General features: G+C 44.9%; 1 protein-coding gene and 1 long non-coding RNA gene across 2 annotated transcripts in view; one reads left to right on the forward strand and one right to left on the reverse strand.

Annotated features, from left to right (window-relative positions):
- The window catches only part of SPTBN1 (spectrin beta, non-erythrocytic 1), a 201,031-nt gene extending 196,870 nt beyond the window's left edge, over positions 1–4,161 (reverse strand). Inside the window, exon 1 of the mRNA XM_045008632.1 lies at positions 4,079–4,161. The gene's annotated coding sequence lies outside the window, so the exon portion shown is untranslated. The remainder of the gene's footprint in view (positions 1–4,078) is intronic.
- A 152-nt stretch (positions 4,162–4,313) lies between these two features.
- LOC123366527 lies at positions 4,314–12,649 on the forward strand. Its single transcript, XR_006578118.1, has 3 exons — positions 4,314–4,633; positions 5,604–5,742; positions 10,750–12,649. It is a non-coding gene; the product is annotated as an uncharacterized LOC123366527 (long non-coding RNA).
- The last annotated feature ends 1,461 nt before the right edge of the window (positions 12,650–14,110 follow it).

Raw genomic sequence — 14,110 nt, forward strand, 5'->3', positions numbered from 1 at the left:
GAGCTGGGCACCCAGCTCTCTCATGCCATACTGTGACTTCCTCTACAATCGCCTTGCGACCCCCTTTTGGGCCCAGACCCCCAGTTTGAGAAACAGTCTTAAGGGGTTTACATGTTTATATTTTGCCTTTTTAAAATACATATTCATGTTTTGTTACAACACCATGAAATTTAAGATATGAATATCTGAAAACGTGAAATTCAAGATTTTTTTAAATGCTACCACTATGAAATTTAAAAAAAATTGACTGTGAATTTGGTAGGGCCCTACTCATGTCACACTGACCCATATAAAATACTTCCCCAGGCCTATGTAATGTCAATGAGCATTGTGGAGGCCCCTGATAACGGAGAGTTAGTTCACTAAGTCTTTATATGAAAAAAAGGCCTTTCACCAAATTTCTTTTGAGGGTATGTGTCCAATTTAAAGGCAGGTAGGCCTTAAATTAGATCATGCAGTAGTGCTTTGGTTTATGTACAACATGACCAGTGTGAGCACGAATGTTTCGTCAGTCTGTTCCATCCTTGGGAGCAGGCACATAGTAATCGCAAAGTTTTCTGGATTCATCCCACACTATTGCTGAAATAAGGTTCTACAATACTTTCTCACACATAACTACTAATTTATGTTCCATCAAAAGCTTTACTTTTTACCATATACAAGTTACTTCACTGAACTTGTTCTACAGCAAGATGCAAAAATGCTACTATTCTACTACCAGATTTAGTACCAATTTTGTTACATTATGAAAAGAATAAACTTTAGTTTAATATCACAAAAATACTATGGTATGTTCATTTTATTTAGTGTCTTCCTAGTATCAGTTGTGACACATTAAACAGCCAGCACTAATCACCAAGAATTGCTGTCACACTGGAATCACAACTACCATTTTTGCAAATTTTCTCCTGAAAAGTCAACCATCTTGACAACTAAACTGTTGAACAGCAGAAGTGAATTTAGTAAAAGCAACTAATTCTTTGGCCACCTATTGATCTTTATCACCATTACCATCATAAACTTACATCTTTCACTCTAGAGCAGTGATTCTCAGCCCATGGGCCACTTTCGGCCCAATCGGCACACAGCTGCAGCCCATGTGACATCCTTAGGCCCATACAGGTAGTATATATATTGTGTGGATGCAGCCCACAATGGTAAATACGACTGCTCTAGAGACTTCACGGTACATTCAAGTCCTTTTTCTGTCTGGGAGTTTTGCACACTGGCTGACGAATCAAAATGGCTAAGTTTCCTGTGATGCTTCCACACTGCTGATATTTCTTTAATAAAGTAATAATCATCAACTGACTAGATAATCTTCAAGACTATTGGGAATAATGTTTCCAATATGTCTTTATGCAACACAATTTCACTCACAGGCCAGAAATAATCAAAAATCAGTCACCTAGCTCAATGAACAGGCTTCATAATAGCCACAATTCTATCAACAAACCTTTGTACATAATGTTTCAAAAAATCCCAAACCTTGGTAGTTTTATTTTCCATTTACAGGAATTTTAATTTTGATATTGATAATTCAAAATCTATGTCTATGGACAATCTCATGATGAAAGCATAGTATCTTGTGTAGACATTATCTAGAAAGAAATCTCTCTTCTCTCCCCCCCCCCCCCCCCCCGCCCCACTCTTCTTACTATAAGGATATACATTTCCTCAGAACTAGAGGACTGGAATGAAATTTATGTTATATTCAATTGCTCACTCCATTTTTGCGTAAAAGTTGTCTTGTAATAGATTAATGTTTCATGTACTTCAAAAATCAAAGGACCTATGTTTAAAATCAAGATGACTTAAAATAATCATTTAAAATGCCACTTTCAACTGCTATGAAAGATGGATTTTTCAAAGATACTGCAGTCATGCAATATTTGTCAGAATTCTGCCTTTTTCTGTTTGTTTGTTTGTTTTTGGTTACAACAGGCCTGTAGACATCAAACTACTCTGTTGATCTTGAAGACACAATTAATTTAAGTCCATGCATTATGCCTTTTTAGTTATGTGTTCACTTCAGTAATACAGGCATTTCAGGTCCATAAAACTTTCAGTTTATTAAAAAAATTAAGCCAAAGTCTCATAACCAATAAGTCGGAACTTTATATGGCTAATCATTTAGAAGTCAAGAATTTATACACTCCAAATAAAACAAATGTTTCTCTGTAAATATAAACAACAGTACTGTATAACAATCTGAAAGGAGATTAATGAAATTGCAAAAAACAGACCAATGACTGTAGATTTCATTTAAATAGAGACTGGAGTGCAAATCATTTCAAAGAGCAGAAAATATTTTTAGCTCACTAAATGTTAGTATTTTTAATGTACAGTATGAGAATTTAAAGATTTAATGGTGATGACAGCGTAAATACCTTTCAGGTATAAGGTAAAGAAATATCAGGTGGTCTAACGTGCTCTCCTGAATAATGTGAAAGGGCACTTAATATCAACAATCAGTTTGACTATATCCATCTGATTTACATACAGTCTGCGTTTAAATGGTGCCTGAATATTAGGTACCTATCTGGTACAATATAAATGTACACCGTTTCCTCTCATTTACAATAACATTCTTCCTCTAACCCCTCCCTAATGCTGCTACTTTTGTAGTATCAGATTAATGTTCCACAGCTGCAGGCTGGACTCCATCAGACCGCATTAGAGCTGCAGAACTGCAATCGCATAACTCCCCCTTCATTACAGAGACCAAGAGCAAGCAAACACACACACCCTAAACGCACAATTGCCATCTGCACCTCCACGACACACTGATCGGAGTCACAAACAACCAACATAAAAGGCATGAGGGTAGAATGATAGGGCCGTGATTGCGTTTGTCCCGGGGAAAAAACAATCTCGATTTCCTGTTGGGTGGGGTTTTGACAGTGCATAAGGGAATCATGCAAAATGTAGCCCGAAAGACCCGAATAAAGGTTGTCAGATCACTGCATTGTGCTGCATCATTTCTCCTCAGGCATAAAGGAAAGGGAAAACCACAACAATAAACGCAGGCATGATTTATACACACATGCTTCCCAAATATAAATACTGCAACAGAGCAAACATCGTTTCACACAGATAATTTCAAATCTGATTAGGTTTTATGGTCTGAAAAGGCACTTTCACCGCAATCTAACCCATACGTAACAAAGATGCCAATTATACCAACAGAGGGAACCTGGCAGATCCACATCTAATGGGGGGAGAGATAGCTCAGGTCTGAAAAGGCACTTTCACCGCAATCTAACCCATACGTAACAAAGATGCCAATTATACCAACAGAGGGAACCTGGCAGATCCACATCTAATGCTAAAAGACAAACCTGTTGAAGTGCTGGGGGGAAGGAAGGAAGGAGCGAGGGGAATTGACCGGTCTCCTCCAGAGCTGATGTACGCCCAGTCCAGAAAGACAGAAGGGCGGCGGGGGAGGGGGAGAGGCGGCAGCAGCAGCACGGCTAGCTCCCGACCACGCCTGTTTGCATCCCAAGTACCGTTACAGGCAGCCACCTATGTCAGCTCCCACGGTCGGGGATTTGGGGGGGGGGTTAAGCCTCCTGCTGTCACTCGCTCCCCCCGTCGTTGCCCAGTTTTGCTGCTGGACCATTCATCCCCTTGTCCACGCACAAACCAGACAGCGTTAGTGCCCGAGGAGGAGGCACAATAATCCTACTGCAATATACTGATGGAGCCTGTTACAGCGCTGGGTGCGCGCAGCCCGCACCCACACCGACCATCTCCAGCCGGGCTGGCACGCCCACGGCCTCGTCCCCCCGCCCGGCAGGGGAAAGCCCTTCACTCCCCTCTCTCTGCAGAGGGACACTCAGCCGGGTGCATCAGAGGCCGCCGCCTCCGCCTCCTTTCTCTGCAGTCCCCCACCCCATCAGGGAGACACACTTCCCCCTTCCCAGCCTTCCTGTCCCCTCCTGGTGCTCTTCCCCATGGGGAGGTGACATTCCCCCGACCCCCTGCCTTTGCCATGCCCCCTGCTGCCTGCGGGGAGGGGGCCGGGGGAGACGATCATGGCTGTGCCATGTTGTCCGCATGCACCGAGAGCCCCTACCTCGCCTGGCTCGGGAGCCGCTCCCGTCCCGGGAAGCTCAGGGCTCCGCTCCGCAGCGGTGAGTGGGGCGAGATGCCGCAGCCGCGGCCGGAGCGAAAGGGAGTGACTGGAGGAATCCGCAGCCTGCTGCCGGCCCCCTCCGCCTGCACAGCGACAGCTGCGCTGAGCCAGGGGGCGGGGAGAGCGCGCGCACACCACGGCCCCGCGCTCCCGCGGGCGAGCGGGCGGGGAACGGGAATGGGGCGGCAACGCCCGCCTCTCTCGCTGCCCCTCCCCAGCAAATCCAGCGCCCTGCACCGGGCCAAACGGATCCGCAAGCCGCGCTGCTGCAGCGCCGGCTGAGTGACACGCACCGCGCCCGCGTGTCCGGGCCTCGCTCTCCTCCCTCGTGAGCCGCGATGTGATGCAAGCAGAGCAGGGCACACGAACATATTTCACAACCTGCCTGCCATGGAGGCAGAGCGGGAAGGCGGGCAAGGCGTGGGGCTGCTGCTCCGAGGCACAGGCTCTGCACCGGCCTCCCTCGCAATGGCTGAGGTCACCGTGACTGGAAAGGTAATTAATTAGCGCCATTGCAACAGGGGCACTGCTTTTCAGTGACAGTTTCAGAGGGTTAGTCGTGTTAGTCTCTGTCCGCAAAAACAACGAGGAGTCCCTGTAGCCCAAATAAATTTGTTAGTCTCTAAGGTGCCCCAAGGACTCCTGATTTTTTGTTTTGTCTTTTGATTTTCAGTGAGATGCTTTGGCATGTAGGGCTTACACTCTGTGGACCCAGGCAAGGAGAGCTGCAATTTTGCAAACCTCACTGCTGGGTGGTAGGTACGCACCTTACCCAGGTTTGTGATGGTGAATTCCCTTACCTGCTGCCAGAGCATCATCCTGTCAGCATTTGGTTTTGTATTGACCAAGTGGTTAGTGGAGGGACTGGAGGCACAGCAACTTTGTGCAAGAGCTTGTATCTCAGGAGATGTATGTTCAGATCTTACCAATTCTGCCACAAATGGAAGGTGTTTAATTGTCTGAACCAAACAGAAATTACGTTATCTTAAACCACTAGGCCCCCTGGCATGGGACAAGCTGGCCATCATTTTCCTTGAAAGGTGTGTGAGGAGACATGCAAACCCCATTCTGGGCAACACAGGGTTAACAAGCCACTGGGGGCTCAGCTGGCCCTGCCCCATCACACCTGTAAGAGAGGTCAAAAATGGAGAGAGGAGCGTAAAAGGGTTCTGGGTTCAAGCAGACATGAGGGGAGAGCTGAATTCAGTCCTCGGTGCCTGGAAAGGGAGTCAGCTGAAGGCAGGAGTGCCTGGGATGGCTACTGAGAATGGTCTCTTCCAGAAGGAAGAGAAGAGCTGAGACTGACTCTCCGGGGGGAGGACTAACCCCCTCTATTTACTTGTGAACTTAGCTTAGGACTGCAGCCTGCTGAACACCCGCTGAAGGAAGAGAGCTTCTTTTACCCACTTTGGGGATGATTCACTTGTATTAATTACTCTTTTGTTCTGTTCATTTCCAACCGCAGAAGAGTGGACTATCCAGGCCCAGCTGGAGGACTGGGCCTCTTAGGAGTGGAAGTGGAGTGGGAAAAATACCTGGCCATCCCCGCAGACCAGGGAGGGCACTGAGCCCTGCCCCACAGACAACGTGGGGAAGGAACTCTGGTGAGATGGAATATTTTAAAACAACTAGAGTACTGTATAAGAACTAAGTATTTTTATTTACAGCACAGTAGCACGTCAGGGGTGAGAGCCTTGTAGGGTTGCCAGGCATCTGGTTTTTGACCAGAATGCTCTGTCAAAAAGGGACCCTGGTGGCTCTGGTTAGTGCCGTTGACTGGGCCGCTAAAAGTCTGGTTGGCTACAGCAGCTGTCTCCACACAGCTCCTGGAAGAGGCCATCATGTCCCTCCATCTCCTAAGTGCAGGTGGAGCCAGGAGGGCTCCATGTGCTGCCCCTGCCTCCAGCACAGGCACCACGCCAAGCACCACCCCCGCAGCTCCCATTGGCCAGGAAACACAGCCAATGGGAGCTGCAGGAGTGGCACCTGCGGACCTCTCCGCCTAGGAGCCAGAGGGACATGGCAGCCACTTCTGGGAGCTGCCTGAGGTAAGTGCAGGCCCAGAGCCTGCACCTCAAACCGCACCCAAATACCTGCCCCAGCCAGGTGAAAATGAGCAAGGGTGGGGGAGAGTGAGCAATGGAGAGAGGGGGGATGGAGTGAGCAGGGGTGGGGCCTCGGAGAATGGGCAAGGTAGTGGCAGGGACTCAGAGAAGGCATGGGGCAGGGGTGTTTGGTTTTGTGCAATCAAAAGTTGGCAACCCTAGAGCCTTGGTGTGATATGAAGTGTACAAACACGTAGTGAGAAGATCATCGCTGTCCCAGAGATTTGTCAAGCCGGCTGTGCAACAAGACACAACAGATGTATAAAATAGGCAAAGGGGAAGAGGAGGTAACAATAAAATGATCCTACTGTGCGTAAAAAGCAGTACTCTTAGCTCACAACGTGCTGACCATTATGAAAAAGAATAGGTCACATGGAACAAAGAGCATTTTAGAAGTTTACGTATATAGTGAAAGGAAATAAAGTGAAATAATCTGCACAATTTAAGAGCTGAGTTTTGCCACCTTTCTGCATGCCAAGTAGAACCTCATCTCCCACCTAGTCCCACTGAAATCAGATGGAGTACCTGAAGAGTAAAATGCTAGTCAACCTGAGTAAGGTTGACAGAATCTGACTCAATGTAAAAAGTTCTACAGAAGAGAGAGCTTCCCAATGCATATTTCCTTCAATATAAGGATTAAATTTTAGGGCTGTCAATTAATCAGCTAACTCACATGATTAACTCAAAAGAATTAATCAAGATTTAAAAAATTGAGATTACTCACAATTTTAATTGCACTGTTAAACAATAGACTACCAATTGAAATTTATTAAATATTTTGGATGTTTTTCTACATTTTCATGTATATTGTATTCTGTGTTGTAATATACACTTTGATTGCAATTTTTTATTACAAATATTTGCACTGTAAAAATGATAAAAAAAATAGTATTTTTCAATTCACCTCATACAAATACTGTAGTGCAATCTCTTTATCATGAAAGTGCAGCTTATAAATGTACATTTTGTATTGTTACACAACTGCACTCAAAACCAGAACAATGTAAAACTTCAGGGCTTACAAGTCCACTCAGTCCTACTTCTTGTTCAGCCAGTCACTAAGACAAATAAGTTTGTTTACATTTACAGGAGATAATGCTGCTCTCTTCTTGTTTACAGTGTCACCAGAAAGTGAGAACAGGTATGTCACTTTTGTAGCTGGCATTGCAAGGTATTTATTTATATGCCAGATACGCTAAATGTTCATATGCCCCTTCGTGCTTCAGCCACCATTCCAGAGGACATGCTTCCATGCTGATGATGCTCATTTAAAAAAAAAATTAATTACATTTGTGACTGAACTCCTTGGGGGAGAATGATATGCCTCCTCCTCTGTTTTACCTTCATTTTGCCATATATTTCATGTTATAGCAGTCTCAGATGATGTCCCAGCACATGTTGTTCATTTTAAGAACACTTTCATTGCAGATTTCACAAAATGCAATGAAAGTACATAACTACAGCACTCAACCCAAGGTTTAAGTGCCTTCCAAAATCTGAGAGGGACAAGGTGCTTTCAGAAGTCTTAAAAGAGCAACTCTCCCATGTGGAAACTACAGAACCCAAACCACCAAAAAAGAAAATCAGCCTTCTGCTGGTGGCATCTGACTCAGATAATGAAAATGAACATGCATCGATCTACACTGCTTTGGATTGTTATGAAGCAGAACCCATCATCAGCATGGACGCATGCCCTCTAGAACGATGGTTGAAGCATGAAGGGATATATGAATCTTTAGCGCATCTGGCACTTAAATATCTTGTGACGCCGACTACAACAGTGCCATGAGAATGCCTGTTCTCATTTTCAGGTGACATTGTAAACAAGAAGTGGGCAGCATTATCTCCTGCAAATGTAAACAAACTTGTTTGTCTGAGAGACTGGCTGAACAAGAAAGAGTACTGAGTGGACTTGTGGGCTCTAAAAGTTTACCTTGTTTTATTTTTGAATGCAGGTTTTTTTGTACATAATTCTACATTTGTAAGTTCAACTTCCATGATAAAGAGTTTGCACTACAGTATTTGTACACTGCTACCTCAATATAACGCCACCCAATATAACACAAATTTGGCTATAACGCAGGTAAAGCAGTGCTCCAGGGGGGCGGGGCTGCGCACTCTGCTAGATCAAAGCAAGTTCAATATAACACGGTTTCACCTATAACGCGGTAAGGTTTTTTGGCTCCCGAGGACAGCGTTATATCGAGGTAGAGGTGTATCAGGTGAATTGAAAAATACTATTTGTTTTGTTTTTTTACAGTGCAAATACTTTTAATTAAAAATAAATATAAAGAGAGCACTTTACACTTTGTATTCTGTGTTGTAATTGAAATCAGTATATTTGCATAGGTAGAAAACATCCAAAATATTTAAATAAATGGTATTCTGTTATTGTTTAATAGTGCGAATAATCACACAATTAATTGAGATTATTTTTTTTAATTGTGTGATTAATCGAGATTAAATTTTTTTTTAACCGCTTGACAGCCCTACTAAAGTTTACAATGTTTGACAAAGCAAAATTCCCCGTCAGCTTAATGGGAGTTTTGCACCACTAAGATCTGAAGAATCTGACCCTAAATAATGATGGCTAATCACATGTTTAAGTACTTGTTGCAAACATCCCATTTTAGGCTGTTGATTTGTTTTACATGGTTAAAGCTTCCCAAATTTTGGTCCAGACTCTGAAGCGTTGCTTTTACTGCAGTCATCAGGAATAATAATTCAAAGAACTAATGACCAAAAAGATATAATAAAGTATTTTGCCTACTAGCTGTGTTAAAATGGGAGATTTCTCAAGATTAGTTTATAATTCAATTGCATTGCCTTTCTACAACAAGCCAAAATCTTTTAACTTTTGGGCAGTTCCACCATCTATGTATCATATTTCCAGCCTGACCACAGTTCCTCCACCACACAGGCCCAGATCCTCAAACTTCCATTGATTTAAATTAATGTTAGAAGCCTAAATAACTTTGAGGATCAGGGACACAGTCCATTAGGTCAGTGGTTCTCAACCAGGGGTCCGAGGCCCCCCAGGGGGCCATGAGCAGGTTTCAGGGGGGCCACCAAGCAGGGCCAGCATTAGACTCACTGGGGCCAAGGGTAGAAAGCTGAAGCCCCACCGCATGGGATTAAAGCCGGGCCCCTAAGTCCCGGACTGAAGCTTGAGCAATGTAGCTTTGCGGTGGCTCCTGTGGTGTGAGGTCCCAGGCAGTTGCCCTGCTTGCTGTCCCCTAACGCCAGCCCTGGCTTTTATATGCAGAAAACGCATTATTGTGACACAGGTGAGCTGTGGAGTTTTTATAGCATGTTGCAGGGGGAGGGGAAGGGGGTTAGAAAAATATTGAGCACCCCTGCATTAGCTTAATGCCCATTTTATATACAATGTATGGGTTATAATGATAAACATCATATATAATCTGGGAGCAAGAGCCTGTGATTTTCACTTTTAGTGTATTTATACAAGTTACTGGGCTTATTAATATCCCTTTGCCAGGCATCAGTGTGAACTCAATTAGTTGGATTTTGTTCAGTAATTCATAAAGCATAGATTTTAGCCAGGAAGTTGTTAGTGTTATTTGTGTGATAAAACATCACAAGCTGAATAGAGGGATGTAATAATGCTTGTTACTGTTTAAAAGATAAGAGATTAAAATGTTAATAACCAACTATTGGGAGCTCCCAAGCAAGTAGGCAGTGCAAAAAAAAATGAATATATAATCTATGAAAGAGAGTGGGCAAGAGCATCCAGCATATTTCAAGATTCTGTTTCTCTCAACTCACATAGCTCAACTATGGGTGGAGCAAATAAATATTCAATCTGCATGCACTATGTGAGAAAGTGCTGGAGAATGATGAGAAGGTGGTGCATGTCTTTGTGGATTTTGTTAAGGCATCTGACAGCATATGGCACAAATCTGTCTAGGCAATCTTATGGCTGGTCAGAGTAGGTAAAAATGTAATAAGGCTGAGCCAAAATCTCTACAGAAGCATGACAGCTTCATTGTTTGTGAGCAGAATAATTGGTTTGATCTGAGGATCGGAGTCAGACGGAGATGCATGCTATCACTGACTCTTGAAGAAATGTTAAGAGCCTACAGGAGAGTGTTCCCCTTGGTGAATGAAACACTAGTCATCTGTGCTTTTGATATTGACCTGATTGGACTGTTGCAAGAAGAGGTACAAAAATTGCGACAAAGAGTAGCAGTGGAAGCAGAGAAGTTAGGTCTAAAGATATCACACAGAAACACAAATTTACAATGGTGACATCTAAGTCTGTTGAAATGGCAAAGGTATACCTACCCAAGTCTGAAGAGGCACTGAAGTGCATTGAGCACTTCAAATATGTGGGTAGCAGGACTACAAGTGACACTAAAGATCACTTAGAGATCTGACATAAATTGGACTCATGACTGCTATTCCAGCAACAGTCAGCCAAATTTGCAGAAGCAAAGGTATTACTATGAAGTGTAAAATGAAATTGATGCACTCTCTTGTCTTCAGCGTTTTGCTATAGGCAAGCAAGACATGGACACTAAGGAAACAGGACATTAGGAGGCTTTCTGATTTCACTTGGCTGGAGGACTGAGCCACTGAAGATTTGCCTAATGAGGCTGACAACCTAGAGGGGTGTCAGGAGAAAAAAAGACTGCAGCACCAGACCCACCCAGCAGGAGGCACTCACAAAGAGCTGAATGTCACGTCTAGGGCCTTACCAAGTCGAAATGCTACAGGCACTTGCTGAGCATTAGCCATACCTTTTACATGACTAACAAATAGGTAATCACCTGAATTTACAGCATAACTGGAGTGATAGCCAATATCACCAAAAGAAAGAAAACTTGAGTTTGTGGGATATGTGGGCTGGATGAGCAGAGGAAGGTTGCTGAAGCTAGTTTTGTAGGGACTGGGGCCAGGAGCCAGCAGCAGGGTGTTCCCACAACAAGTGTGGTTTGATAATGTGGCTGACTGGATGGGATGTGGCATGGCACACAACTCAAGGCTGTGCAAAGATTGCAAGACATGGAGGAAGATTGCTGGGCAATGACTCCCATGTGTTGTGGTTACTGTTCATGGTGCTGTGACCTTATGGTGCTTTGCACTAAGAGAATAACAACAGTCAAAAATGACCAGTCATAGTCTTTATTTGACCAAGAGTGCCTGATGACTGTCGGGAAAGTTGTTGACTGGGTTTTCAGTATGCCCCTGGGTAGACCGTCTGTGTCACCATTGCAAATGAGTGGCTCATGCTTCCCACAAGATTCCTTTCTCTACCACAGACTCTAGTTTTGTATGTAGACTCATCACCCCAGATTTTAAAGTCAGAAAGATAGAAATCAGACCTGTGATCCATCTAGGCTGGTACCCTGTCTCCAACAGTGGCTTGTACCTAGTGCTTCGGAGTAAAATCCATTTTAGACAATTATGGAATAGTCTGCACAAAGAAGAAATTTCTTCCTAAACCTCATCAGTTAGTGGTTGACTTATGCCTTCAAGCATAAGGGTTTATATCTCTCAAATATTTTATCCTGTCTAATGTAGTTGATGTTCTTATAATATAGATGTCTAATCTTTTTTTGAAACCTAGTAAGCTTATGCCTGTTATAGTATCTTGTGGCAATGAGTTCCGCACTCATTGTTTACAAATTGTTTTTTAAACCTTTGAATTAAATTACACCCAGAAGTGAATAAGAACCAGTGCAGTCTTTGATGTAACAATCTGCCTAAAGCAAGGCCATTAAGCTGACACGCCACTGCATTCAGCATCACCTAATAAGTGGTGTTCCAGCATAGCTCCATGTAGAGTACATATCAGTAATTTAATCTAGTTGGCCTGAATGACACAGGCAAGGTCCATATAAAAGAGAATTAGTTAGTCTTTGAGCAGGAATCAAATGAAAAAGGATACTTCTAGCCACTGTTGCCACCCGGGACTGCAGGATCAATCAGGGATCCAGGAATACCCCTACAATATGAATCTCCCTCTGTGTACTTACACAACACCCACACCATAGCATTTGATAATCCAGTGTAAATTAATTAATATTCCATCCAGTACCCCGTCAGGTAGGGGAGCATTTTAGGCACAGAGGGTGCTATTCAATAAGCTCAGACCAGGGGAAGCCATGCCTATGGTGGCTTTGTACCACTCTTGCCCCCTCCTGGGCTGCTTTGGGGGCTGGAGCATCCCCCAGCATAGTTTAGTGTGATTGCAGTTCGGGTAGGCATACCTGCACTAGCTTTACCCGAGCTAGCATAGCTACAGATAGCACTGAAAATACAGCAGCACGGGTTTCAGCAACATGAGTAGATATCCTGAGACAGCCCTGGTTATGTCCCTGCCTATCCAAGAGCACATCCTGGGATTGTGCCTCAGTTTCTGTTTCACCCTGTATAAACTAGCCCAAACAAACTTTTACCTTTACCATTAAGAAACCCCTCGACCCAGGGGCTCCCGTTAATGGAAATTAATACAAGTAAAATCTTATTTTTAGAGCTATTCTTAGTCTGTAGTCCATTCTTTCTTAATGCTTGTTCTTCCCTCCTCAAAAGCAGCCCCAAGTCTTTTGCCTTCTAAGCCCAGCTTTTGCCTCCTAAGCAGCTTTTGGTAAACTAGGGTTATCAGTCTCTTTGTCAGAGTTGTCTCTCAGTTGGCTACTCCACCCTGGGAGCCACCTTTTTCCATTACAGGCCTATTCTTACTCTAAAGGCACTTCCTCCCTGGAGAACTCCCCTGCCCCCAGACTGTTCAGATATCTTTCTTAGAGGGATCAGGCACTCCACTCCTAAATGGCCAATAAACAACCACCTGGACGCAGTGTTCCCTCTAATTTTTTACATCCATGTGCAGAATGAATTTTGGTATGTGCACCAATATGGAGGTGATGGTGCACATACCAAAATTCATGTGGTGGGGGTGGGGCCAAAGGGTTCGGGGAGTGAGAGGGGGCAGAGGGTTGGGGTGCAAGGGGGTGTGGGCTCTGGAGTGGGGACAAGGATGAGGGGTTTGGGGTACAGGCTGCCCTGGGGCTTCAGTGGGAGAGAGGACCCCCCCCCAGCCCTCTCTCGCCACAGCAGCTCGAGGCCAGGGAAGAGGTGCCTCTCCCCGGCTGCGGCAGCTCTGGCTGGGCCAGGCGGAGGGAGGGGCTCCTCTCCCCCGGCCGTGGCAAGTCCAGGGCAGGTCCATGCTGGGGCTGGCAGGGAGGGGCTCCTCTCCCCCGGCCATGGCAAATCCAGGGCAGGTCTTTGCTGAGGGACAGGCATCTCTCCCCACTGCAGCCCTGAGCCCCTGTGTGGGGCTTAATAGACAGCTGTGCAGCCGCGTAGCTTAGAGGGAACTTAGACCTGGAGTACCCAGTTGCTCAAAGGTGAACTTCAGATGGTTGTCATGAGCAACCAGGCCTTTGTTCCCATCAAAGGGCCATTTGTCCCATGGCACTGCCTCAGTCTAAGTTACAGTAGCCTCATGGCCTTCCAGGCTGCAGGTCCAGTTCTCACTCCTGTCACACCCCCTACACTAGCGTTTGCCAGAGGGTTCCTGGGAGGCAGCCTTACAGCTGTCTTCCACAGTTCCTGATCAACAGAAATCCTCCCTTGGTGGATACTGGGCTTTTCAGGCCCCTTGATACCACTCTGGCTCTTTTACATGGTACAAAGAATATGGAGCAGGGATGAGGATCTCACCCAGATAGTTTAGGTAAATTACCCAAAGTCACACGGGTACTGATTGGCAGAAAGGGAATTTAATCCAAACTGCTGAGTCCCAGTGCAGTGCCTTAGCTACAGGGCCACCCTTCCTTTGTTAACCAGAAAAGTGCAATCCTATCCACACCTTTCAGGGTCGACTCACCAAAATTTTGCTGGC

Source organism: Mauremys mutica, chromosome 3 (genome assembly GCF_020497125.1).
Source record: "Mauremys mutica isolate MM-2020 ecotype Southern chromosome 3, ASM2049712v1, whole genome shotgun sequence".
NCBI lineage: Eukaryota > Metazoa > Chordata > Testudines > Geoemydidae > Mauremys > Mauremys mutica.